Genomic DNA, 27436 nt, shown 5'->3' on the forward strand with positions numbered 1-27436 from the left:
CAAAATTGAGAGGAGTATTGAGGTAAAACTAAAACACTGAAACGGATTAACCAACCAGGTAGTCAAAAATTGTATCAGTTGTCGGTATACAAAATACATTTTACCCACCCGATATATAATTATTCTTTTATTATATGAACTGATTGCTATAAAATCAATTTATATAACATTTTGTATTTATTTTATGGACATGAGATGTTTTGGGGGCAAGATGAACATTGTTACTCTACTACAATTGTAAAGATTGCACCTTTTAAAGTCAAGATTCTGTAGCCAGCTTTACTTTAGAAGTAAGATGTGAAAAACCATTCTAAACTGAATAAGGGTCTATGGTGGTTTTCTTTGCTAGAACATGTTGAGCTATTTATCTAGTCAACAAAAATAGTAGTTGAACCTTCTCTCAGTATCTTAGCACTTGTTTTTAAACAGATTTTCCGTTAAATAAATTGGTGAACTATAAGAAAATAGTTATATTTCTTGTTGTATTTTAAAAAGATATCAGACTTAAAATATATTAAATTTATTGAGCTTGTGAAATACCAAATGTATAAGTGGTGTTCATAAATACCTATGATACTAATAAATAATAAATGCCACAAGAAAAGTAAAGGGCTATGAGTTTCTAGAAGACAAAGAAAGCTTCTTGCTGGAAGAAATTAGTAAAGGTTTAATTGATAGTAAGGCAACTAAGTTAAACTTTAAGGGGAAAATAGGTTTTGAACATGAAAACATTAAAAAAAATCCTGCTGGCTGGGCGCAGTGGCTCACGCCTGTAATCCCAGCACTTTGGGAGGCTGAGGCGGGCGGATCACGAAGTCAGGAGATTGAGACCATCCTGGCAAACACGGTGAAATCCCGTCTATACTAAAAATACAAAAAATCAGCCGGGCGTGGTGGCGGGCTACTGTTGTCCCAGCTACTTGGGAGGCTGAAGCAGAAGAATGGCATGAGCTCGGGAGATGGAGCTTGCAGTGAGCCGAGATGGTGCCACTGCACTCCAGCCTGGGCGACAGAGCAAGACCCCGTCTCAAAAAAAAAATCCTTCTATTGAAAAGAATAGTATAAACAAAATCATTAAAGCAAAAGATTTTGGAAATGTTTTAAAAACAATGACTAGAAGATTAAGGCCTTAAATGTAAAAGTTGAAGTGAAATAGGAAGACTCACAGGACAATGATGACTCTTGCAAACCAACCTAAGACTTTGAGCTTTTCTTTCTTTAGCAAAGAGATGCCATCAAAGTTTTAGAGCTGTTGAAATATTTCCTAGAATAACAGGATTCATTAAAAACAGCAACATCTAAAAGGCATATTTTCAGGGAGTATTTAATTTCAGGCATATATGCTAGGTTCTGGAGATAAAATAAAATATTCTTGCTCTCAATGAATTTGGGGTTTAAAGAAAGAGATAGATGCACAAACAAAAAGCATATGAATTATATGCCAACTGCTTCTGTAATACAGATGGATACAGGGTGCTGAGGAAACAGGGAAGATGATATATCAAGGTAATAGTAGCTCCAGAAACAAGTAAGTCCTGAACTAGCAGTGGCTTGATACAATACGCATTTATTTTGTGTTCCATCACAGCCAAATGTGGTGTTCCTTCTGAGATGACCTACCATGTGGTCATTTAGTGACCCAGGTTCTTTTCTTAGTGATCCAGGATCTTTCCTTGGAAGGCCTAGAGGACAGTAGCTCCACTGACCTCTTGGAAGGCCTAGAGTAGTTCCACTGTCCTCTTGGCCTTCCAAGTATTTTCCCTGGGTGAGGCATACATGCCTAATTAACTTAGAAGTTTCACACTTATTCCTTTGATGAGAACTAGTAGAACTAGAAAAGTGTCCCAGCTTTGTGTCCAGGAAAGACACAATAAAGATTCTGATGAACACATTGCAATCTCTACTCCAAGAACATATCTAACTATGGGGTGGGTACATCCAGGAGTGCTGGAAGGCACTGGTACAGTTGTATGTGGCTGTTTACTTCCAGCGTCTGTTCTGATTCATTAGAATCTACCTGACACCTGTTTTGATTCATGTCATTCAGTTGTTAAATATTTTCATTAATTTCCACAGTTTACCTGCATTCATGGTAAACCTACAACAGGAAGAGTGAATCCAGGGGCTCTATTTTGGCATGAATTAACTGGCAATAGTTAATAAGATGAAAAAATGGAGATTTGAAGATAATGAGATAATTTAGGAGGTTTTATTTCAAAAGTATAGGTGAGAGAGATGAAACTTGGACAGTAGGTAGTAGAGATGAAAAGAAAAGAAAAGAAACAAGCAGGTAAAATCTGAAAACACAGCTCCAGGCAGCTATTTGGATGTGAAAAAGCAAGAGACAGGGAATAGCTAAAAAATAATTGCATTAGTCCATTCTCATACTGCTATAAAGAACTACCTGAGACTGGGTATTTTATTAAGAAAAGAGGATTAATTGATTCACACTTCTACAGACTATAAAGGAAGTATGGCTGTGATGCCTCAGGAAACTTACAATTATGGTGGAAGGGTGAAGGGGAAGCAAGCAAGTTTTCCACATGGCAGCAGGAGAGAGAAAGCAGAGGGAAGTGCCACACACTTTTAACCATCAGATTTCATGAGAACTCACTATCACAAGAACCACAAGGGGGAAATATGCCCCATGGTCCATTACCTCCCTCCAGGTCCCTTACCCAACATTGGGAGTTACAATTTAACATGAGATTTGAGTGGGGACACAGAGCCAAGTTGTATCAATAATCATGATAAATAAATAAATGCCAGAGATGTTGAGCCTTGGTAATTCAGAGGTTCATGGTGCTTTTACCAAAATAGGGAACAAAGAAAAAGAACACATTTTAGAAGAAGCCATTAGATTCTCAGCTTTTGGAAGGTAGCAAACTGCTTTGTAGCTCCACAATCTGATACAGAGCCGAGTATACAGTAGGTGCTCCATAGTTATTCATTTAATTAATGACTAATGAAACCAAATTACTTCAGTTTTAGATACACTGAGTTTTTTGGTGTCACTAAGACATTTGTGTAGAGATGTCCAGAAAGTAATTGTGAAGGTAGAATCAGGGTAAAGAAGAAATAAAACCTCCTAGAGAAAGGTAGTAATTAAATCCACATAATTACAAGAACAAATATACTGGAAAAAAAAGTCTCAGCAAATAGAGAAGGAATTCTTTAAAGGGATGATTGGACAGGTGATACAGAAACTTTAAGAGCTAAAAAGTAACCATTTTATTTCAGAATTATGGTATATGTTTCTTTTATTTTATAGATGGTTTTCTTTCATTCATTCACCTTTTTACTTTCTGAATCATTATGGGTATGAATATGTAACAGCATGTACCATGAAAGTACACATTGTAATCCATCTTAAGATCATTGTTAAACTTGGCATATTTCCTTCATGTCATTCTAGGTGTATATTTTAAAAAGTCAGTGAAGAATGTATCACTTATTAAAATATACCATTTTTCAATATAAAATTACCCTCTTTAAACTGTTTGATGATTTTGCCTTAAATTCTACTTTGTCTGAAAATAGAGTTGCAACTCTTGATAGTTTAATTTTTGGAGTTTCCTACCAATCATTTTAATTTCCTTTCTTTATTAATATCATTTTGTTTCAACAGTCTCTTGTAAGTAAGTACATAATATTACTTTGATTTGCCTTAATTTTACTTTAGTTTTTCCTTTGCCTTCTATGGACTTCATAACACTTTTAGTCACATTTTATATATCTTGTGTTCTATCTTTTTGTTTTGTATTGACTTGTTTTTACTGTGTATTTTCTCTACTTAAAATATGTTTTTCTTCTTTTGATGTACCCCAATGATTTGGAAGTCATATATCCTGTTTTTAATTCTTATAATGATCATATTCAGATTTCTCAGAAAAACCCTTGCATATCAGAAGTTTTCAAAAGTCAATAATAAAATATATATTTTGCATCCCTTCCTCCTTTTGATACTTTCCTCATTCCATGTGAGAGGGGGAATGTATTACATTTTTACTTCTTTTTCACTTCGTCTTTTCACATTTCAAAACTATAATGTATATGTTAAGACCCATATTAATATTATTAAATTATGTTAAGCATTTATTATTTTCTCTTTAAGCAGCATTCTGTTTTTATTCAATTTTGTAACCAAATTTAAAATAATCATCTAGAGTCAAATTTATGTTTAATGTAATTGAGTGTTCACTGCTAGTATTTGTAGAACCATTGGCTAGATGTTAGTTTCTGGAACTGCATAACAGATTGTTGCTCTCAAAGGGCTTAAGGTCTAATGGCTTTCTGCCACTACTATTACTCTTTCTTATTCCCTTTTTTGGTTAAAAGTACTATTAAACTTTGAGTTACCTCCATTCTTAATCTCTTAGTTTAAGTACTTTTTGCGAAGTATAAGGAGGGTAATTTATTCTAAGTTCTCGAAAATATAAAATTTCTTGGGAGCAAAAATTAATTCTTTCATGATTTTATACTGCAAGGGAGAGATCTAAGGCAGATTTTACTTCTCTTTATATAAGTAAACTAATATTTACTAATATTTGCTCATTTTTCTGTCCCAATATTTGTAGCATATCGCTTTTGTTTTTATAGTTTATTTTTTCTTTAGTATTCAGTTTTTGCACTGGTATAGTAAGTCATTTCAATATACATATTTAAGTCATTTTTCAGCTCTATAAGTTTCCTGTGGTCATCTTTGAATACTTCTTCAATTACAATTTTTGAGGGTTTGTTAATTCATAATTATTGGGTTGAATAACATTTTTATTCAATTTTAATCTCTTCTCTCTTCATTTTCACTTTACAGTTTCCTCTGAACTTTGGAAATTATCTTGAATTGGTAATCCATGTCACTGATTTATGTTTTATAATGTCATTTCTGTTTGTCTTTAACTGCTTTTACTACGATACTTTCGCTTCTGCCATCCTTCTCCATTTCAAATCTTTTGTTCCCCTGACTTTTCTATTCTTGAGACTTTCAGCCCCTATTTTATAAATATTATAACATACATTCTTTCATGTGTACCAAGTAATTTTCTGTACCTTCTTTCCAGTTTCTGCAGCAAATAATTTTTTAAAGTTTATTTTATTCTGGATATATGGAATGATGTATCATTCTTCTTTCCTTACAATAATTTAGAGGTTATTTATAGGTTTTCTTCTACTTACCATGTATTAAAAAGATCTCTATATAGGACTGGCATTTGTCAACAGATAAGATTTACAAATTGTGCTCGTGTCCCTCTCTCTACATTTGTGCACTAGTTTAGGCCCCTACTCAGATCTGCAGCTAGGTGGCACAGTGATAACCACAGTGCCTAACCTGATTCCTAGTCTCTGATAGAATTCTATGCAATGTGGCTGTGCTGAAATGTAAGGAGATGGGTTTCTATCCCCTCTTCCCCTCAGTAGAAATTCATTTGTTCTAAGAGGCAATATGATGTCTACCAATCAACTTTCTCCTATTTCCTTTTAAAATTATTTTGCATGACCTGCAAAAGCTAGTTATAAATATATACATGTATGTATGTGCGTGTGTGTGTGTGTGTGTGTGTGTGTGTGGCAAAAGTAGTACCTATGTTGCTGGTGCCTGCATCACCTTGGGAGCACAGTTACAGAGGGAGGCCTGCCTGCTTTCATATGAGCATTTTCACCTATTTTTATTTAAAGAATACGAGGGTCCTTAATTCCATTTTTAACTCTCACTCCACTGACTCATAGGTTACTAAAGATCACCACATCGAAAATAGAGATTCTGAGTTATACCCAGAAATTTTTCAGGATCCTCAACCATATTAAAATGAATGAGAATGAGAGTGCTATTATGGGGATACCACAAAACCAACATAGCGGATTTCAAAAGAATGAATATTTTCCAGACTTTGGTCCTATCTATTATTAGCAATAAATAATTTCTAATGTACCTCACAATTATGGAAATATGTCAACCTGTCAAAACTTCATAGTTAAGCACTTCTGGAATAAAACAGTGGTGGTTTATTAACATTTAGGAATTCTTAGTGGTTTAGACTGAAACCGAAAGTCTTATACTATTAAATCTTCTAACTAGCAACAGTGGAGTCACTGAGAGGCTGAAAACAGAGGAAAAAGAACATGGTCTCTTATATAACCCTGTTTCCCCAACCCCAAATCTGTATAGTTGCTATGGCAAACAATTGCTTCTCTGGTAAGGCAACTCTTCCAATCTTTCATAATTGCTGCCACCATTCTATTCCAGTAGGTCCAGAAATGGTCCCATATCTCTAAGTATTTCTTGTTCAATCTGCACAGCTGTCAGAACAATAATTTTGAAGCAGAATTCTGATCACTTCATTTTACTGCTTAAAAGCCTTCAAAGACAGCAAGGATGTTGTACTGAATGAAGGTAAAGACTTCATATTGAACAGTCAGATTCAGAGCCCCTACTCTGTGTCTCTGTCACTTCCACATTCACTCCTGCCCTCCTGTCCTTAAGGGTCAGAGGCCAGTGACACATCCCATGTAGGAGATTGTCTGATGTCTTTGTTCCAGACAAGAAAAAAGGCCTATAGAGGCTGACATTAGAGAGTTCTTCCAAGGAAATGGCTTCACCCCTATGGTAGGCAGCCTCTAAGATGGCCTCCAATGATCCTAGCCTCTGATATCTCTGCCCCGGTGTAATCTCTTTCTTTGAATGTGGCCTGAACTTAGTGATTCATTTCTAATGAATAGAATATGGTAGAAGTGATGAGATACCACTTCCAAAGCCAGGTTGCAAAAAGATTGTAGCTTCTCTCTTAGGGACCTTCTTTGACTTTCTCATTCACTCACTCTGAAAGAAACCAATTGTCATGTTGAACTGCTCTGATGAGAAGCTCAAATTGCAAAAAAGTGATGTATTTGATCACCAGCCAGCAAAAACATGAGGCATGTCAATAATCATGTGAATTAGCTTGTAAGTAACTGTTCCCACACTTGAACTTTGATATGTCCGAAGCCTCTGACAACACCCTGATTTCAACCTTTTGAGAGACCCTGTGCCAGAGACTATGCCCAAAAAAACTGAAATGGTAAATGTTTGTTGTTTTAAGTTTTTAATTATGGGGTAATTTGTTATGTAGCAATATATAACTAATATAATCACTACCCAGCCACTCCATGATGAAGGCCATTATTCAACATGCTCCAGAAACCCATAGATTCCTATCGACTTTGTATTATTTTGTTCTTAAACATAAATAACTGGGAAAAGGAGCATGAGGAAAATTTGGTGGGGTTGTGGGGAATGTGATGGTTATGTTCATTTCCTTGAATATAATGATGGCTTCATAGGCATATATATGTCATAAATATTAAGTTATATATTTTAAACATATGTAATTTATTATGTTAATTAGACCTTAACAAAGCTGTTAAAATATTAATGAAGAGATAAGACTCATCAAATATTTGAAAAACAAAAGACTCCAACATAATAGACAGGGATCCAAATAAATAAAATGTAGAAGGCAATCAGAAAAATTTGAAACAGTGCAGGACAGAAAAAATGTCCAAAAAACTCTAAAATTATTATTCTCTAAGAAATAAATGAAAAATCTTTCATCCATGAAAAATGAAGGCTATAGAAAAGAATAGCATATGAATAAGAAAGAAAGAGTTCCTAGACATTTAAAACACAATAGTGGAAGTTGAAAACTCAACAGAAGGTTTAGAAGATAAAATTGAAGAAATTTCCCAGGAAGTAAAATAAAGACAAAGAGGAGGAAAATGGGAACAAGAAGATAACAAAATGAGAGGTATAGTACAGACATCTACATTAGAATTAAGGGAATTTCAGAAAAAAAAGAAGCAAAAGAGGCTTACTTATCAATTAATTTATTTTCTAATTTGAAGAACTAAATACAAATTTACACATTTAAATGGTCCAAATTGTGCTCAAAAATAAATTTTAAAAGATCCACTATAAGGCACTTCGTATTAGTTATCCAGTGCTATGTAACAAATGACCATACAACGTGGCAACTCAAAACAACATTTAAGGGGTGGAGCAAGATGGCAGAATAGAAGCCTACACTGTTCACTGTCCCCCACGGGAACACCAAATTTAAATAACTGTCACAGAAAAGCATCATCACAAGAACCAAAAACCAGGTGAACAATCATAGTATTTGGTTTTAAATTCATATCACTGAAAGAGGCAATGAAGAAGGCAGGAGAGACAGTCTTGAATTGCTGATACCATCCGTCCCCAACCCCCCAGCTGTGGCTACATGGTACAGAGTCTGTACACTTGTGGGAGGGAGAACTCAGTGACTGGGGAACTTTAGGTTGAACTTAGTGCAGCCCTGTCACAGTGGAGAGCAAAGTCATGCTCAGCCAGCACCCACACATGGAAGGAGAATTTGGATCAGCCCTAGCTAGAGGGAAATCACCCATCTCAGAGGTAAGAACAAACCTTGTCATCAGGGGCTGAAGTGCTCTAGAGTTCTAGGTAAACTTGAAAGACAGCCTAGAACACAAGGACTGCAATTCCTAGGCATCTCCGAGTTCTGGGCTAGGCTCAGAGCCAGTGAACTAGGGTGGCACATGACCTAGGGAGATACCAGCCAGGGCAACTAAGGGAGTGCTTGCATCACCCCTTCCCCAAGCCCAGGCAGCATGTCTCTCAGTAACAAAACCAATTCCTTCCTTCTATTTAAGGAGAAGAGAGCAATACGTAAAGACGAATTTGTCTTGCATCTGGCATACCAGCTCAGCCACAGTAGCACAGGGTACTGGGCAGAGTCATGAGACTCCCATTCGAGGCCCTAGCCCATGATGACATTTCTACACACATCTTTGGCCAAAAGTGACTCCACTGTCTTGAAGGGAAGGACCCAGTCCCAGCAGGATTAATCACCTGCTTACTAAAGAGCCGTTGCCAGGCGCGGTGGCTCAGGCCTGTAATCCCAGCACTTTGGGAGGCCGAGACGGGCGGATCATGAGGTCAGGAGATGGAGACCATCCTGGCTAACATGGTGAAACCCCGTCTCTACTAAAAAATACAAAAAAAAAAAAAAAATTAGCCGGGCGTGGTGGCGGGCGCCTGTAGTCCCAGCTACTCGGGAGGCTGAGGCAGGAGAATGGCGTAAACCCAGGAGGCGGGGCTTGCAGTGAGCCGAGATCACACCACTGCACTCCAGCCTGGGCGACAGAGTGGGACTCCGTCTCAAAAAAAGTAAAAAAAAATAAAGAGCCGTTGGGGCCTGAGTAACCAGTAGTGATATCCAGGTACTACGCCATAGACTGTTGGCTCTGAGATAAGTTGACTTCAGATGTGACCCAGAATATTCCCAGCTATGGTGGCTATGCTGAAAGACTCCTTCTATTTGAGAAAAGCAGAGGGAAAGGTGTACCAGCTTGGCAACAGTGGAGTAGAGTAACAAGCAGGCTCTTGGTGTCCCCAAGTCCAGACCTAGGCTATTGGACAGCATTTAGGAGCTTGTCCTGGGCCAGAGGGGAGCCCACTGCACTGAGAGGTGAGTCCGAGGCCTAGAAGAATTCACCACAAGCTGACTGAAGAGCCTTGGTCTTTACATCAACATCAGTGGTGGCCTGGCACAATTCCCCGTGGGCCAGTGGTAGTAGCGGCCACAAGGAGAGGCTCCTCAGCCTGTGGAAAGAGGGAAAGAACATGAAGGGCTTTGCATTGTAGTTTGAGTGCCAGCTTGGCTACAGTGGAGTAGAACATCGGTAAACTTCTAAGGTATTTTGCTCCAATACCTGGCTTCCAGAGAGCATCTCTGGACCTTCCCAGGAGCTGGGGGAGCACAATGTCCTGAAGGGAAGGACACAAACCTTGCTGGCATTACCACTTGCTGATCATAGAGCCCTAGGGCCTTGAATGAACATAGGTGGTAGTCAGGCAGCGGTTACAGTATACCTTGGGTGGGACCCAGTGCTGTGCTGGCATCTGGTTGACCCAGCATAGTCCCAGTGGTGGTGAACACAAGGGTGCTTATATTACCACACCCCTGGTTCCAGGTGCCTTAGCACAGAGAGAGAGCCTCCATTTGTTTGGAAGAAAGTAAGGAGAAGATAATCATGCCTGGTAATCCTGAGGTCATCTGGATCTTATCCAAGACAATCAAGGAGGTGCTATTACAGATCTAGAAAAATCACAGTGCTATTGGGCTTGGGATTCAAATCCCTTTGAATACCTGGAAAGCCTTCTCCAGAAGGATGACCACAAGAAAGCCCAGACTGTGAAGAATACAATAAATACCCAACTTTTCAATTCCCAGATACCAGTGAACATCTACAAGCATCAAGATCATCCAGGAAACTGTGACTTTACCAAGCAAACTTAAGTAAGTTACCAAGGACAAATTCTGAAGAAACAGAGATATGTGACCTTTCAGACAGAGAATTAAAAATAACTGTGCTGAGGAACTCAAAGAAATTCAAGTTAACAGAGAGAAGGAATTCAGAATTCTATCAGATACGTTTAAGAAACAGATTGAAATTATTTTTTTTAATCAAGCAGAAATTCTGGACTTGATCAATTCAATTCACATACTGAAGAATGCATCAGAGTCTCTTAATAACAGAATTGATCAAGCAGAAGGAAGAATTAGTGAGCTTGAAAACAGACTATTTGAAAAATCAGTGATGAAAGGATACAAAAGAAAAAAAGAATAAAAGAAAATGAAGCACACCTACAAGATGTAGAAAATAACCTCGAAAGGGGAAATCTAAGAGTTATTGGCCTTAAAGAGAAAGTAGAGAAAGAGATAGCGGTAGAAAGTACATTCAAAGAGTTATATCACAGAACTTCCCAAACCTAGAGAAGATATCAGCATTCAAGTAAAAGAAGGTAATATAACACCAAGAAATTTAACCCAAAGAGACTCCCTCAAGGCATTTAATAACCAAACTCCTGAAGGTCAAGGATAATGAAAGTATCCTAAAAGCAGCAAGAGAGAAGAAACAACATACAATGGAGCTTCAATACATCTGGCAACAGACTTCTCAGTGGAAACCTTAAGGCCAGGAGAGAGTGGCATGACATGTTTAAAGTGCTAAAGGAAAAAAAAAAAGCTACTGATAACCTTTTACTCTAATACAGTATATCTAGTGAAAATATCTTTCCAACATGGAGGAAAAATGAGGACCATCCCAGTAAAACTGGGATAGTTATTTATTTAGTTATAAATTTAGTTATTTGTAAACTGTTAGACTGAGAACCTCAGCACCTCTCTGGCTGTTAGCCAAAGTCCATCCTCATTCCATTGCTTGTAGGCTTCTCCAATATGGCAACTCAATTGATCACAGCATAAGAGCCAAGAAGGAAAACCAGTTAGCTAATAAGACAAGTCACAAATATAGAAACACTATACTATCATCTTTGTCATAGTCTGTAGTCTTCTAACAAACAGGTTAGAAGCAAGTCCTTAGGCCAGCCCATACTCAGGGGAAAGGACCTACACAAGGGCATGAGTTCTAGGACGCAGGGATTACTGGTGCCATCATGGAAATCTGTCTCCACACACTTCATTGTGAACATGGAAAAACTAGGAAAAAGGAAACTTGAAACTTCCTGAGACAGAGAACATTAGCAATCATAAAACATTTCATGTGTTTCTTCACTTTCCTGGAAGACTTCCTTGCAATTATGTTGGAGTAGTGGTTCTCAACCATGGGTAATTTTGGCTCTCAAGGGACCTTGTCAATAGAAAGCTTCGGTTATCATAGTAGGGGATGTTACTGACATCTAGTGGGCAGAGGCCAGAGCTGTTGCTAAATATCTCACAAGGTACAGGACAGTCCCCACAGCAAAGCAATATCTAAGCCCAAATATCAATATGGTCAAGAACCAGAAACACTGGATCCAGAAACTTGCATTTTTTAGCAAGTACCATGAACAGAAGTGACATACCTGTGTCAAAGCAGGTAGGAGCCAGTGAATCTTTTCCACATCTTCCTTCCTCAGTCAAAATGACCTTGAAAGCCACATGTTGAGATGGCAGTATTACAAAATGGAAAGAGCCTAGATTCCTAGGTCATCAATCAGATGGAGGCAAGCTTCTATTGAACTGCATCAGACATATGAGCAAGAAGCAAACATATGCTTTGTTGACATTTCAGCATTTGTCTCTTGAGAAAATTAGCAATAAATTAGTGGATGAAACTATAAAAGCCTGAAAATCAGGATAGCATTGGACTCAAAAGCAGCCCCAGAGGCAAGAAGACAGTGCATAGGTTGCCTCAATACACTGAGGAAGAGTAACATCCACCATATAATTATAAATATCCCTTGTTCTTCAAATATATTTGGTTCATAGCATTTGGAAAACAGAAAATATTTCATAAACATTTTTTTCAGAATCTATTCTGTTCTTCAAATTGAGTAGTAAGAGTTCATATAACAGATGATACTTGAATATATGTCTGCCCCCAATCTATCAAATATAAGGGTAGAATAAAGACGTTTTCAAGTATCTTTCCATATTTGAAATATCATTTCAAATATCAAAAAGTTTCAGATTATGTACTGTCTATTCACTATGTCTTAAGAAGCTTCTTAAGAATATATGCCCCGAGATGAAGGGGATAAATCAAGTAAAAAGAACATAGTGGGGTACAGAAAGCAGTGATCCTAACAGAGAACAGAGGTGAGGATGGAGTATTTCCAGCAGAACGGCAACACAGCAGGCCTAGGGAGCAACCAGTTTCAATTGGTGTAAGAAGACACTTAAACAACATACTAAAAATAGAAGTTACCACTTGTTCTCCACCAACCTTATCTCTTAAAGGACGCTTTGATACATCTACTCACTTAAGTCATATGCACCATTATTCTCACTAGCTTTACACTAACTCCTACTCATCTTTCCAGATTTATTTCTGAGGTATTCTGGAGCCAATCCTCTGCCTGGGGGCACATTATGTTTTCTTCTGCTTTGCGAAACCATTTGCATAACAAAATTTTACTGTGTCGTTTGGCATGTCTTTTACATCAGTCACATCACAGTCCTGTTATGATAACCACACAGATTAATATCTGCTATGGCATCGATGAAAAGACCCTGATCCTAATTTATAGGTCAATATAGAGAATTTTAGATAAACTGCAGTAGATGATGATTCTGTAATGCTAGGGTTGCAGCAGATCATTCTTGGCCCAAGACTATGAAATTTTGTGTCTGCGAATGCAGGAAGAATTGTTTCAGTGAACATAGCCACTGGGTATTTTGACTCAGTGAATTGAAAAGAATTAAAATGCAAAAAGTCTTGACTTTTTGAGTTTCTTAGTTGCTTTGCTAGTCTCTACACAATGTGAAAGTGACACCTGAAACTTTCCAACAGGAACTGTATATGGAAACCACCAGATCAATAGACAGTCTGGCAAGGAAAAGCGAGACTGAAACTGTAGAAGCTGGTGTCTGAGACAGAGCCCCTTGGGATGGGATCACTAGGAATGGCAGAAGCCCAAGGACCCTGGAGCCTGCCCTTGACTGGCAGTTCTACATGCCAAGCAGAAATGGGATAATTGCCCAGATTGTAGATGTTGGAGGGGTGACAGCAGAACAATATTTTAACTCTCAGTGAGCAGACTGCATCTCTAGAATGTTTTAAAATAGAAGGAACTATACAAGATAAATTAAATAGTTACAATATATTTTTAATGTGGGAGTAGGTAATGGCAAAATCATAGTCAAGTTGAGAACAAGTTCTTTCTTTGCTAACCTCCCTTTAAAAAGTAGCCAAGGAAACTGATTTAGTGTTCGATTTTTTTTTAACTTTGTATAACTTTCTTGTAAATATTTGTGCTTTAAATCTTGTGCTTTATAGGCAGCTGTAATCTTGAGGCTTTGTGATTTGGGCAAGCTAATGAGGGTCAAAGACAATAAATCTAATGTTTGACCTACAGTCAGGTATGACTCACTACTTGCACCAATCAGTCCTCCAAAATGGAAAAACAAAATTATTCAATTGAGATAAAAATATCTTACGTGCCCAGAAAATCATCTTTTTTTAACCTCCTGCTTTAAGATGCATAAAAGATTAGATCTGACCAGGTGGAGTTCTGAGTGTGAAAGTTATAGTTAAATGAGTCTCTAAGGATTTGAAAACTTTTAGTTTCCAGGATGATCCATGGTTTCTAAAAATACTGAAATGAAACGGAATTGGGAGAAATACTACTGAAGAATTAGATGGTTCTACTTCAGATCTAACTTTGTTAATGATAAACTGTCCTTTTTGAACTGAGTTGTAGGGGAGGAACTGACAACATACCCAGGGACACTGAAGGCCTTGGAATAGTTCTGGTCAGTTTGAATTCTGACTTCTGGTCTTGGTTTCTGCAAATTCTACTTGGGGAAAGCAAATGCATGATAGGAAAGGGGTTGTTTTTCGTTTCCCCTACCACCCTAGTAAAATATGGATAAATAATATAGAAAATGAAACAACCTTATAAAAAGTAGTGTGACATTAGATGAACAACGTTAAGTGGAGGGCAAATCTATTTTCTTAGTGAAAAAAAGCGTCACAATTTGTTACCTCTGCATTCGGTTCATGAGAATGGAGAGGTAACTTAAGTGACCCTTCACTGGTTGGAGAGGCAGAGCCAAGTTAGGCCTTAAAGCCACAGGTAGGTTTTGCCCTTCTGTATTTCTGAGCAGACACAGCCCAAAACTGGTCAAGTTGAATGAAGGCAATCAGAGGAATATGATGTAGTGTCAAACCCAGTTGGTATAGGAGAAAAAAAGCCTAAGAAAGGGGAAGATGAGAAAGCAGGTTTGGAGTTGAATAAAATTTACTCAAAATACTGAATGCCCAGAAGGGAAAAACAAGAGACCCCTGCCTTGAAGCACATTGAAGTGAGATCAAGTTCCTTGGTGTCCCCAGCCTGTGAGGCCAGAAACTTTAATACAAGAAATGTTAGAAAGCCTGGGGGTGGGACCACACAGTAGCTTCAGATAGTGCTGCCTGACTCAACAGAGATGCTACCTTATCCACTGAAAACCCTCAGGACTACCAGCCTCTTGTAAATAGTTTATTAAATTCTTTGGGATAGTTTGAGTAATAGCACCTGAGATATTTCTTAGGCAATTAATATTGGCCTATTTACATACAAGAAACAAGCCCAATATACGGCCAGCCTGACTGGATTTTGTCATAACTGTATGTTACACTTAAAGATCTTATTCTCCATATTCATCAAATTACCTATACAAAAGTGCCTTTGTAGCTCTTGTTTTTGGTAATTATGCAGTTACTATGGAAGTCTAACTGGTGCTTCGTAACATATTTAATTCATACTGAAATATGCTTCTTACCTATATTTTTTCTTTTTAATTGTTAAATGTGTAATATATATGAAGTATATAATATGCATGTACTAGTAGTAATGATAATAATATAATAAAACTAGCACCAGAGTTCTCACCACCCAGATTAAGAAATAAATATTACTAAAACTGGAAACTCTTTTCATATCCTTCCCTAATCACTTGGCTCTCCCTTCCTTACAGAAGGAACAACTATCTTGAAATGTTTAATTCATTTTGTTGCTTTTCTTTATAGCCTTTCATAAATATATGCATCTTTAAAATTGTATTGTTTTATGTTGTTTTGAATATTTATAAATAAAATTACACTGTATGTTTTTTCCTATAATTTTGTTTTAGATCCAGATTTAGATTACATGTGGAGGCTTGTTACATGGGTATACTGCATTTCTATATGCCAGCAATGAACCATCTGAGAAAGATATCAATAAAGCAATCCCATTAATAATAGCTACAAATAAAATTAAATACATAGGAAATAACCAAAGAAGTAAAAGATCTCGGCAATGAACACTATGAAACACTAATGAAAAAATTGAAAAAGACACAAAAGATGAAAAGATATTTCATGTTCATGGATTGGAAGAATTAATATTGTTACAACATCCATACTACCCAAAGCAGTCTACAGATCAATGCAATCCCTATGAGTATACCAATGACATTCTTCACAGGAATATGAAAAACAATTCTAAAGTTTATGTAGAATCACAAAATCCCAGAATAGCTAAACCCATTCTGAGCAAAAGGAACAAAACTCGAGGAATAACATTACCTGACTTCAAATTATACTACAGAGCTATAGTAACCAAAAAAGCACAGTAGTGTCATAAAAACAGGTAGACCAGTGGAACAGAGAGCCCAGAAACAAATCCACATAGCTACAGTGAACTCATTTTCAATAAAGATGCCAGGAATACACTGTGGGAAAAGACACTCTCTTCAATAAATGGTTCTGGGGAAACTGGATATCCATATACAGAAGAATGAAACTTGATCCCTATCTCTTGCCTTATACAAAAATCAAATCAAAATGAGTTAAAGACTTAAGTCTGATACCTCAAACTATGAAATTACTAACAGAAAACATTGAGGAAACTCTCCAGTACATTGGTGTAGGGAAAAATTTATTGAGTAATCCTTCACAAGCACAGGCAACCAAAGCAAATGTGGACAAATGGGATCATATAAAGTTTAAAAACTTCTGCACAGCAAATGAAGCAGTCAACAAAGTGAAGGGACAACTCACAGAATAAGAAAAAATATTTGCAAACTACTATGTGGCACGGCATTAATAACCACAATACACAAGGACATCAAAAAACTCTATAGAAAAATTCTAATAATCTGATTTAAAATGGAAAAAAATATTTCAATAGACATTTCTCAAAAGAAGACATACAAATAGCAAACAGGCATATGAAAAGGTGATCAACAACACTACTAATCATCAGAGAAATACAAATCAAAACTACAATGAGCTATCCCTTCACTCCAGTTAAAATGGCTTTTATCCAAAAATTAGGCAATAACAAGTGCTGGAGAGGATGTGGAGAGAAGGGATCCCTCATAAGTATTGGTGGGAATGTAAATTAATACAACTACTATAGAGAGCACTATGGAGCCTCCTCTGAAAACTAAAAATAAAGCTACCATACGATCCAGTAATCTCACTTCTGAATATATACTCAAGAAATAGGAAATCCATATATAGAAGAGTTATCTACACTCCCATATTTGTTGCAGCATTGTTCACAATAGCCAAGGTTTAGAAGCAACCCAAGTGTCCATCAACAGATGAGTGGATAAAGAAAATATTGTTCTTATACACAATAGAGTACTATTCAGTCATAAGAAAGAATGAGATCCTGTCATTTGCAACAGCATGGATGAAACTGGAGTTCATTATGTTAGGTGAAATAATCCAGGCACAGAAAGACAAACATCACATGTTCTCACCATTTGTGGGATCTAAAAATGCTGAGGATTTTTGTATCTATGTTCATCAGAGATATTAGTCTGTAGTTTTCTTTTTCTCTTTGCCAGATTTTGGTATCAGGATGATAGTAGTATTGTAGAATGAGGTAGGGAGGTGTCCTTCCTCCTTGATTTTTTGGAATAGTTTCAGTGGCACTTGTACCAGTTTCTTTGTATGTCTGGTAGAATTTGGCTGTAAATCCACCTGGTCCAGGGCTATTTGGTTGGTAGGTTTATTACTGTTATTACTGATTCAACTTTTTAATGGTCTGTTTAGGATTTATGTTTCTTCCTGGTTCAATCTTGAGAGATTGTGTTTTTCTAGGAATTTATTCATTTCCTCTAGATCTAGTTTGTGTGCATAAAGATGTTCATAGTAGTTTCTAAGCATTTTTCTGTTTCTGTGGGATCAGTTGCAATGTCACCTTTTGTCATTTCTGATTTTGCTTATTTGGATCTTCTCTCTTTTCTTTTTTAATCTAGTTAGCGGTCTATCAATCTTGTTTATCCTTTCAAAGAACCAAGTTTTTGTTTCATTTATTATTTGCATGTTTGGGGGAGGGGTCTCAATCTCATTTAATTCTGCTCTGATTTTAGTTATTTCTTTTATTGTGCTTTCTTGTATTTTCTTTTCTTCTGCCCTGACTTTAGTTTCTTTATAAACTATTCCAAAAAATCAAGGAGGAAGGACACCTCCGTAACTCATTCTACAATACTAGTATAATCTTGATACCAAAATCTGGCAAAGACATCACAGAAAATGAAAACTACAGGCTAATATCCTGATGAACACAGATAGAAAAATCCTCAGCAAAATACTAGCAAACCGAATCTAGCAGCACATCAAAATGTTAATTCACCATGATCAAGTGGGCTTTATTCCTGGGATTTAAGATGGTTCAACATATGCAAGTCAATAAATGTGATTCATCACATAAAGAGAATTAAATTTAAAAACGATTTGATCATAACCATTGAACAATAAATTCAGTAAATGCATTTGATAAAATCCAACATCTCTTCATAAAAAAATCTCTCAATAAACTAGGCATCAAAGGAACATCCTTCAAAACTTAAAACATAAACCCTAAACAGAAAAACATAAATCCTAAACAGAAAAACATAAATCCTAAACAGAATTGGGTTTAGTTTGTTCCTATGTTTCTAGTTCTTATAGGTATGAGGTTAGGCAGTTAGAGATTTTTCTATCTTCTTGATGTAGGCATTTAGCAATATAAACTTTCCTGCTTTTGATGCATCCCTGAGGTTTTGGTATGTTGTGTCTCTATTCTTATTTGATTCAAAGAACTTTTTATTTCTACTTTGATTTTGTTGTTTACCCAGATGTTCTTCGGGAGCAAGTTGTTTAGTTTCAATGTATTTCTATGGCTTTGAGAGTTCTTCTTGGTATTGGCTTTTTATTCCACTGTGGTCCAAGAAGGATGCTTGATATAATTTTTATTAAAATCTATTGAGACTTGCTTTATGATTGAGCATGTGGTCAATCTTAGAGTATGTTCCATATGCAGATGAGAAGCATGTATATTCTGTGGTTGTTGGGTGGAGTAATCAGTAGTTGTCCATTAGGTCCAATTGGTCAAGTGTCAAATTTAAATTTATAATTTCTTAGTTTTCTGCCTTGATGAACTATGTAATTCTATCAGTGAGGTGTTTAAGTATCCCACTATTATTTTGTGGCTATCAAAGTATTTTCTTAGGGCTAGAAGTAAGTGTTTTATAAAGCTGGGTGCTCCAATATTGGGTGCATATATATTTAGGATAGTTAAGTCTTCTTGTTGAATTGAACCCTTTATCATTATGTCATGCTTTTTTGTCATTTTTGACTGTTGTTGGTTTAAAGTTAATTTGATCTGATTTAAGAATAGTAGCTCTTTCTCCTTTTTATTTTCCAGTAGTGTGGTGGATCTTTTTATTCATCCCTTTACTTTGAACCCATGCATATCATTGTATGTGAGATGGGTCTGTCTCTTAAAGACAGCAGAAGAATGTATCTGTTTTGTTTTTAATCCAATTTGTAACTCTGTCTTTTAAGTGGAGCATTTAGGCTATTTGTCTTCAAAATTTATATTGAAATGTTAGGTTTTGTTCCTTTCATAGTGTTGTTAGCTTGTTGTGTGGTAGTCTCAATTGTGTACTTGCTTTGTAGGGACCGTGGGCTATGTGCTTGCATATGCTTTTGTGGAAGCAATTATTATTCTTTCATTCCCATGTTTAGAGCTCTCTTAAGCATTTTTTGGAGGGCCAGTTAGGATGTGATGAATTTCCTTAGAAATTGCATGTTTGGGCTGGGCGCGGTGGCTCAAGCCTGTAATCCCAGCACTCTGGGAGGCCAAGACGGGCGGATCACGAGGTCAGGAGATCGAGACCATCCTGGCTAACATTGTGAAACCCCGTCTCTACTAAAAAATAGAAAAAACTAGCCGGGCGAGGTGGCGGGCGCCTGTAGTCCCAGCTACTCGGGAGGCTGAGGCAGGAGAATGGCGTAAACCCGGGAGGCGGAGCTTGCAGTGAGCTGAGATCCGGCCACTGCACTCCAGCCCGGGTGACAGAGCGAGACTCCGTCTCAAAAAAAAAAAAAAAAAAAAAAAAATTGCATGTTTGGGAAAAACTTCATTCTCCTTCGTTCATGAAGCTCAGTTTGGCAGGATTTGAAATTCTTCGCTGGCATTTATTTTCTTTCAGAATGCTAAAAGTATCTTCTGGTTTGTAAGGCTTCTGCTAATAAGTGTTCTGTTAGTCTGATGGGTTTCTCTTTACAGGCAATGTGACCCTTTTTGCTATCTACCTTTAAAAAGGTATAAAATATAAAAATATTCTTTCTTTTTGACCTTGGATAATCTGATGACTATTTGCCATGGGAATGGTGACCTTATATAGTATCTCACAGGAGTTCTCTGGATGGATTGCTTGTATCTGCACATCAACCTCTCTACTTCTGTAAAAAAAAAAAAAATTTGGCTGAGCACAGTGGCTCACCCCTGTAATCCCAGCACTTTGGGAGGCCGAGGCGGGTGGATCACGAGGTCAGGAGATTGAGACCACGGTGAAACCCTATCTCTACTAAAAATACAAAACATTAGCCAGGCTACTAGCGTAGGTGCCTGTAGTCCCAGCTACTAGCGAGGCTGAGGCAGGAGAATGGCATGAACCTGGGAGGCGGAGCTTGCAGTGAGCTGAGATCGTGCCACTGCACTCCAACCTAGGTGACAGAGCAAGAATCCATCTCAAAAAATAAAAATAAAAATTTGTGCTCAAACTATTCTATGTGGTTGCATCTAGACTTCACTTATTGTAGCTAAAGTATTTAAAGTTTTTAGATACTTAAAGTATTTCCATTTTATAAAGCTACCAAAATTCATCCCTTGAATTATTGGTAAATATTTGATTTACTTCTCATTTTATACTATACAAACGATGCTGCTAGGAACATTCTCATATATGTCTCTTCTGTTCTTTTCTATATATTCTGCCTGTTTTTCCCTTGCTTCAGCCTAGATATTTCTGTTTCCCTATCTTCCATTTCACCAATCTTCTTTTCTGCTATGTCTAATCTGCTGTTCTATACACCTACGAACTTCTTAATTTCACTTACTGGTTTTTTCTTTTTGTCAATTCTATAAGTAATATGTGAATTTTAAGATAGATTCCAGTTTTCTGGCAAAATTCTTCACCTGGCTATTTATTTAAATATATTTATCATAGTTATTTTAAATCCATATTTATAACTCCAATATAAACCTTCTGTGTATGAGATTTGCCCAGTATGCCTTATCATTTTCTATTGAATTCTGGATCTTTTGTATTAAAAATGACAAAAACTCCAGGTGCATACTATGCACAGCAGAGAGAGAGAGTTCACCTTCTTCTGCTATGCATCTTGATTGATGGCAGAGCATTTTCATCTAACCAGGAGCTGAACTGACTCCAGGATTATCTAACTTTTAAGTTAAATCTACATGTGATTCAAACATAACCCCAGAGTGTAAATTTTCAGGAGTCCCAAAGGAGAGCCTGAGATGTTCATCAAGGTCTCTCTAGTTTTGTAGATTTGAGCCCCAAATTTTCAGAAACTGTAAAGTTTCTGAAAATTCCACTCTGCTTGTTGGTGACTTCTTTGCTTGGCTTCTTAGCCTTCTCAGTTTAATAATTTAGAAAATTCCTGGGGGGAAACTTAGTGGTGTGTGTGGTGCTCACTTCTCTTGAGCTTGATCCTCCAAGTCCTGGCTACCTTGGCAGCTCTAAACTCTTTTTTGCTTTTTCAACCCTGTAAGATTGCCAAGTACTTTCCTGGCTTCTCAAGTTCTAATCAAAATTTCTCTGCCTAGATTTTTCACTTTTCACTCTATAAAATAAAAGGAGAAATGCTCTAAGGAGAAGTATATTTTGCAGCTCCTTACTTCTCCAGATCTCTCTTCTCTGATATTTTGGCCTTTCACATCCTGTTGCTTAATGTATCGTGAATGCTTTTACACAGATTTTTAAAATAATCTTTGGCTCTCGTAGCAATTGTTATCTGTCAGGTCATTGATCTGCTGCAAGCTACTCACTTTAGTGACAAACAGAAACCCTAAAGGTTGTTGAAAATTGTATTTAATACAATACTGAGATATTTATTCAAATGTTTATAATAAATCAGAATTTAACCTAAAAATTCCCATGATCGATGATTATGACACTAGTGACCATGGAAAAAGAACTAAGTGAAATTTTAGAGGAAAACAAAAACATGTTTTTAGAAACCCTCAAAGGCATTTGTATGTATTATAACTTCTATTGCTATTGTTTGGTGATTTTATGTTATTCTATCTGAAATAGTAGCTCTTTTGAAACTGCATATATTTAATTTACCTTAAAGAGAGGAAGGAATTTATTTTCCTTTCAAGTAATTATTGCTTCAGTAATAGTAGTAAGGTGACAATCTGAATATTAACCTATTTGGGCTCTGAGAACAACAAAAAAGGAAACCTCTAAGTATTGGAGATGGTTTGTGCAACTTCAATACATAGTATGATTTACCCTCTTTAGTATAATACCACAAAGCTAATTAAATGAGAGAAAAGTTTGAGCAATAAGTTCTTAGAGAAAGTTAAAAAGAAAGTTAATTTAATCAAAAATAACATGAACTCATGATATTTTGATATAAGATGATTTTTCTTATGCTATTAGAATGATTTAAGTAGTTTTTTTTTCTGATATCACTCCTCTTAACTCCAAAAGTTTTGAGGAATCATCCAATATATCACCATATATTCCAGATTCAGGTTTCTACTATCATTCTCTTCTAAAAGAAATCAAGGCTCCATGGACAGTGTCTATATCATGGACTTCTTGTTGTCTTCAGAAAGGCCTTCATCGGAAGAAATTGCAATTAGAACTAAGACAAAGTTAGCTAAAGAAAAGGTTCTAGTAGCCAAATAATAAGATAAGCTTCCAGACAATGTACACAATTAATTGGAGCAAGTTGTGTTTGAAATCAGTGAGAGATCATTAATCTATGATGAATCTCAAAAAGGAGAATAAATATACTGAGAAAAACCATATCAACCAATGAGTCTATGGTACCCAATTTTCCTCAGAAAGTGGGATAAGTGGGGAGGTCATTCAATTGTTAAGTAACAACAGAATTCTAGGGTTTGTATAATTGATAAAATATCTTCTCCTCATTGGATAATTCCAATGGTTAATGTAGTTTTCCTGAGATAAAAACAATATTTTATCTGCTCAATTGATGCTTCCATGCCAGATCTGAGGTCAGAGTGTGAGATGTAGGAATAGAGAGGCCTGAAACCTATGCATGCCTCCTGCTCCTGGGGAATAGATCCTGCCTAACGGGACGCTCACTTTTTACCAGTATGTCTTCAGGAGAGCTTTGGAGACTTGAAAAACCGTAATTCTGCATAAAGAAATACATTATTCCCCCTTTTCTTGTAAATATCTTTGCACATTTCTCATCCTTGAACTGTTAAAGAAACTGAACATGTCCTATAGGTATCTTTTCATGACTCTAATAATCATCCTATTGGGATAATCATGCATAATCCATCCAGGTAGATCTCTCTTACCCACTCTCAGACTAAGTTAAATGATGCCAGCTCCCCACCTTTCTACTCCAAAGAAACATATTTTGCAGCCATTTTCCCAATGTACCATGAATGTCTGTTTATATGTCTTCTCCCATGTGAACTTCAAGTTTCTGGAGAGAAGAATCTAAGATTTTTCCTCTTATTATGTCTTCCCACTCCTGATAATAACATCCTCTTGCAAATAAATGTTTGAACAAATGAATAAATTAGTCACCTCCTCTTCACTTCAGTGTAGTCTCAGTCCCAGCCATCTCAGTCTACATATGTTTTCTGAAATGAGTTATTTATTTTATTTTCCTGAGTCTTTGTTCCTGTTTTGTCATCTATAACAGGTTTAATTGTTTTTCCCAAAAGATATGACTAAGTTTTAACCCCTTGTACCTATAAATGTTCCCTTCTTTGGAGAGAGAGTTTTTGTAGATGTAATTAAGGGTCTTGAGATGAGATTATCCTGAATTATAATGTGTCAAAGAAAAGTTGTACTGGACAAATTAAACAGTCAAAGAGGAGTTTATTCAAGACTATTGCAATGGAGGAGGATGTGTAAGTGCTGGGGTTAGCTAGTGGAAACATACTGGAGCACATTAGAAAGTACGTTGATTCATGTTTTTAGGTCAATGTGATGCATTTGCTGTTTGTCACTTAACTAAGTTAGGCTCCTAGACCTCCCACAGAGACTGGGCAGATGGTGGCTATCTTCCTTGAGGATACCTTTCAAAGAGATGGCTCCAGGTCATTGAGCAAGAAATTCCTGTGTTATAAAACTACCAAGAGGATGGGAGAATATTTATATTTCAAAAGGGCAGACAGAAAATTTACAATTGAAAGTTTTCTAAAGTGAATATTGTGCTAAGAAAGGGGAGGTCAGAGGCCTGTCTAAAGTTTAGGGAAACTGAGGGGAATCTTAAGGCCACCTTGCTCTTGTGGACCTTAAATTCAATGACAGTATTCTTATAAAGCATGTCCTTATACTATCAAAACAATTGAACTCATAGACATAGAGGGTAGGATTGTTACCGGGGCTGGGAAGGAAAGTAGGTGAACGGGGAAAAGGTAGGAATGGTTAATGCGTACAAAAAATCGAAAGCATGAATATGATCGACTATGTGACAGCACAATGGAGTGCCTATAGTTACGAATAACTTAATTGTACATTTTAAAATAACTTTAAAAGTGTAATTGGATTGTTTATAACATGAGGGATAAATGCTTCAGGGTATGTATAACCCATTCTCTATGATATGATTATTATGCACTGCATGCCTGTATCAAAATATCTCATGTACCCCATAAATATATACACCTACTGTGTACCCCAAAACATTAAAAATAAAAACTTAAATGTCATTGTAAGAAACAGAACAGTAGAAGACACCCAGAGTCCCAGAAGGAAAAAGCCATGTGGAGATAGAGAGAGAGCCAGGAGTGAAGTGTCTACAAGCCCAGGAATACCAAAGAACCAATAGTCATTAGAAGCTAAGAGTAGCAAGGAATAAATTTTTCCCCAAAGCTGCTGGAGTATCCAAGGCTGCTAACACTTTGATTTAGAATTTTTTTTCCTCCAGAACTATGATAGAATGAATTTCTGTTTATCTAAGCCTCCTAGTCTGTGGTAATTAGTTAAAGTGGCCCTAGGAAACTAGTATACCATTTTCTTAAAAAGTTTCTCTCTACTGTTCATTTAACTTCAAATGTCAAAATTCTATATCTCATTTAATGCTGACAAAATTGTTTAGTCCCCCATTCCTTTTTCTTACTATCAATAATACCAGCTAAACACCATGGCTTTTTCCTCTGAATTCTTTTGACAATGAAGATGATAAAGATATTGCAGCTGAAACTTGTTTAGTGTTCGATTTATATCTAATTCCTTCTTATTCCTTGTGAAAACATAATAAGGCAGGTGCTATTATTTTTCAATATTAAGGATGAAGAAACTGAAGAACAGAGGGATTAAATAACACTAAGTGGTAGAACTAAAATTTGCTTTGAGATTTGTCTAAGTACAGAGCCCATATGCTTAGACATTTTACTATTTTTTTTCTGTTTCTATCCCTGAATGTTTACTTCTCTCATGTCTCATGTTATCTTTCATTATGTTCTCTATAAATTTTTATTTTCTACCACAAAATTCAACTGAGGTAACTAAGAAATCACAGATGTATAAGCATATCCATTTATTTTTCCTGTGTTAAAGGTCTTTTGATACTATGTTGCCTACATTTTTAAAAATTTAACACTTCTTGTTCAAGAAAAAATTTTAGGCAATTTGCTTGAACACTTTTAACCTTAAAATGATTTTAAGATTCTGTTTTATCTTTTTTTTTTTTTTTAGCATTTGGCACAATTCTTTGAATATCAAAACTGCCCAAATTTCACGAAATGAATTTAGTTAAACCAGTTGTCACCCCCTACATGTCCCCTAATTTTCCAGCTTTCTAGGATCATATTTTTCTGTAATACAGTACTTTAATAGAATGACTAAAGGCCCTATTCTGCATGCATTAAGAAGCTTAGTGCTTTTCTGCCACACAAAGTTTCTGAATATTATTCAGTTGGAGAGGGCTCCATTTTTCCTGGTTGCCTGTAACTTCCATTGTTTCCTTTTGAACTCCTACCGTCAACTGTACTCTCAGCGTGTCTCCTGAGATTGCCCTCCATTTGCAATACTGGATACTACTCCACTAACATAAGAGTGTTGTGGTAGTCCCGGCTACTTGGGAGGCTGAGGCAGGAGGATGGCGTGAACCCATGAGGCGGAGCTCGCAGTGAGCCGAGATCCGGCCACTGCACTCCAGCCTGGGTGACAGAGCGAGACTCCGTCTCAAAAAAAAAAAAAGAGTATTGTGTGGTAGACTCTTATTGATGGCTTGGAAAATAAAGAGTATTAAAGCATATCATAGTTTTCATTTATTCATTTAATCATTCAGCAAACATACAAACATTCATTGAATATCTAGTGGCACTGTGTTGGGCACTGAGGAAATAATGGTAAGCAAACAGGCAAAAGTCTCCATGATCGTGTAGCTCATACTCTAGTCAGGAAAACATAAAACTCACACAGGGACATGATAAATGTAAAATTACAACTTGAAGTAAGTATAAGGAAGGAAATAGCCATGGTAGATTGAGAGCTATGGTAATGAGCTTGAACTGAGAGCTGAAGGGTGAGTAGGCATTAACTAGCCCTGCAGCAGGGGTAGAAGAAGGAGAAAGAGAAAGGCATTAGAGAAAGAAATGACAGCATGTGAAAACAAGCAACAGTGGGATGGAACGACATACATTCCAGCAACTGCAAGAAAGCCTGTGCATTAGGGATACATAGACCCAAGCAAGTAAAGGAAATAAATAAGTCTGGAGAAACCAGGCAAAACCACTTTAACAAATGCACAGTTTACTTCAAGTTTCCTTAATAAATGTAATCTTAATCTTAAAGCGAATGGAGAAATAATGAACAGTTTGATGTAGGAGACTGACATGGTCCACTTTGTGTTTTGAAAACAATTCTGCCTACTGTATAGAGACAAGAGTAAAGTGGGTAAGGAATGGTGGATGTGGGAATTCTGAACATGAAGGCTTCATCCAGGTGAGAGATTATGGTGGCTTGGTCTAGGGAAGTGATGGTGGAGATTTGAGAAGCCTTTAGTGCAGTATAGACCAACAGAACCTGATGAAATGAGGGGACTGTGGTGTGTCAAGAATGTAGAGTACACTGGATTGGGAAAGGCAGAAACCAGAAATAAATTAGTTCTAGTCTTAAAAATTGACTAGATTTTTTTGAATATGGAAATTTCTCACTGGCTGCCTCTTTTTAGGCTCTTCCCTAAGACTTTCTCTTTTACTCGCACATTCCCACTCTCAAAACCACCTTCTATTACCGTCTTATTACTTTAAGTGTTCCTGGATTCACACAATTTCTTCATAATGACTTTAATAATACAATAATTATGTGGATAATTTAACACCAAGTCTCCCTTAGTTTGAGGCCCAGCTTTGTACTACCAACAATTTCATTGAACTATGCTAATCTGTCTACCA

At 36.7% G+C, this 27436-nt stretch overlaps 1 protein-coding gene across 2 annotated transcripts in view; it reads left to right on the plus strand.

Moving 5' to 3' along the window:
- Positions 1-27436, plus strand: part of TMEM232 (transmembrane protein 232) — a 294516-nt gene that overhangs the window by 258915 nt on the left and 8165 nt on the right. The window lies entirely within an intron of this gene.

This window comes from Trachypithecus francoisi, unplaced genomic scaffold, assembly GCF_009764315.1.
Source record: "Trachypithecus francoisi isolate TF-2019V2 unplaced genomic scaffold, Tfra_2.0 Lachesis_group2, whole genome shotgun sequence".
NCBI lineage: Eukaryota > Metazoa > Chordata > Mammalia > Primates > Cercopithecidae > Trachypithecus > Trachypithecus francoisi.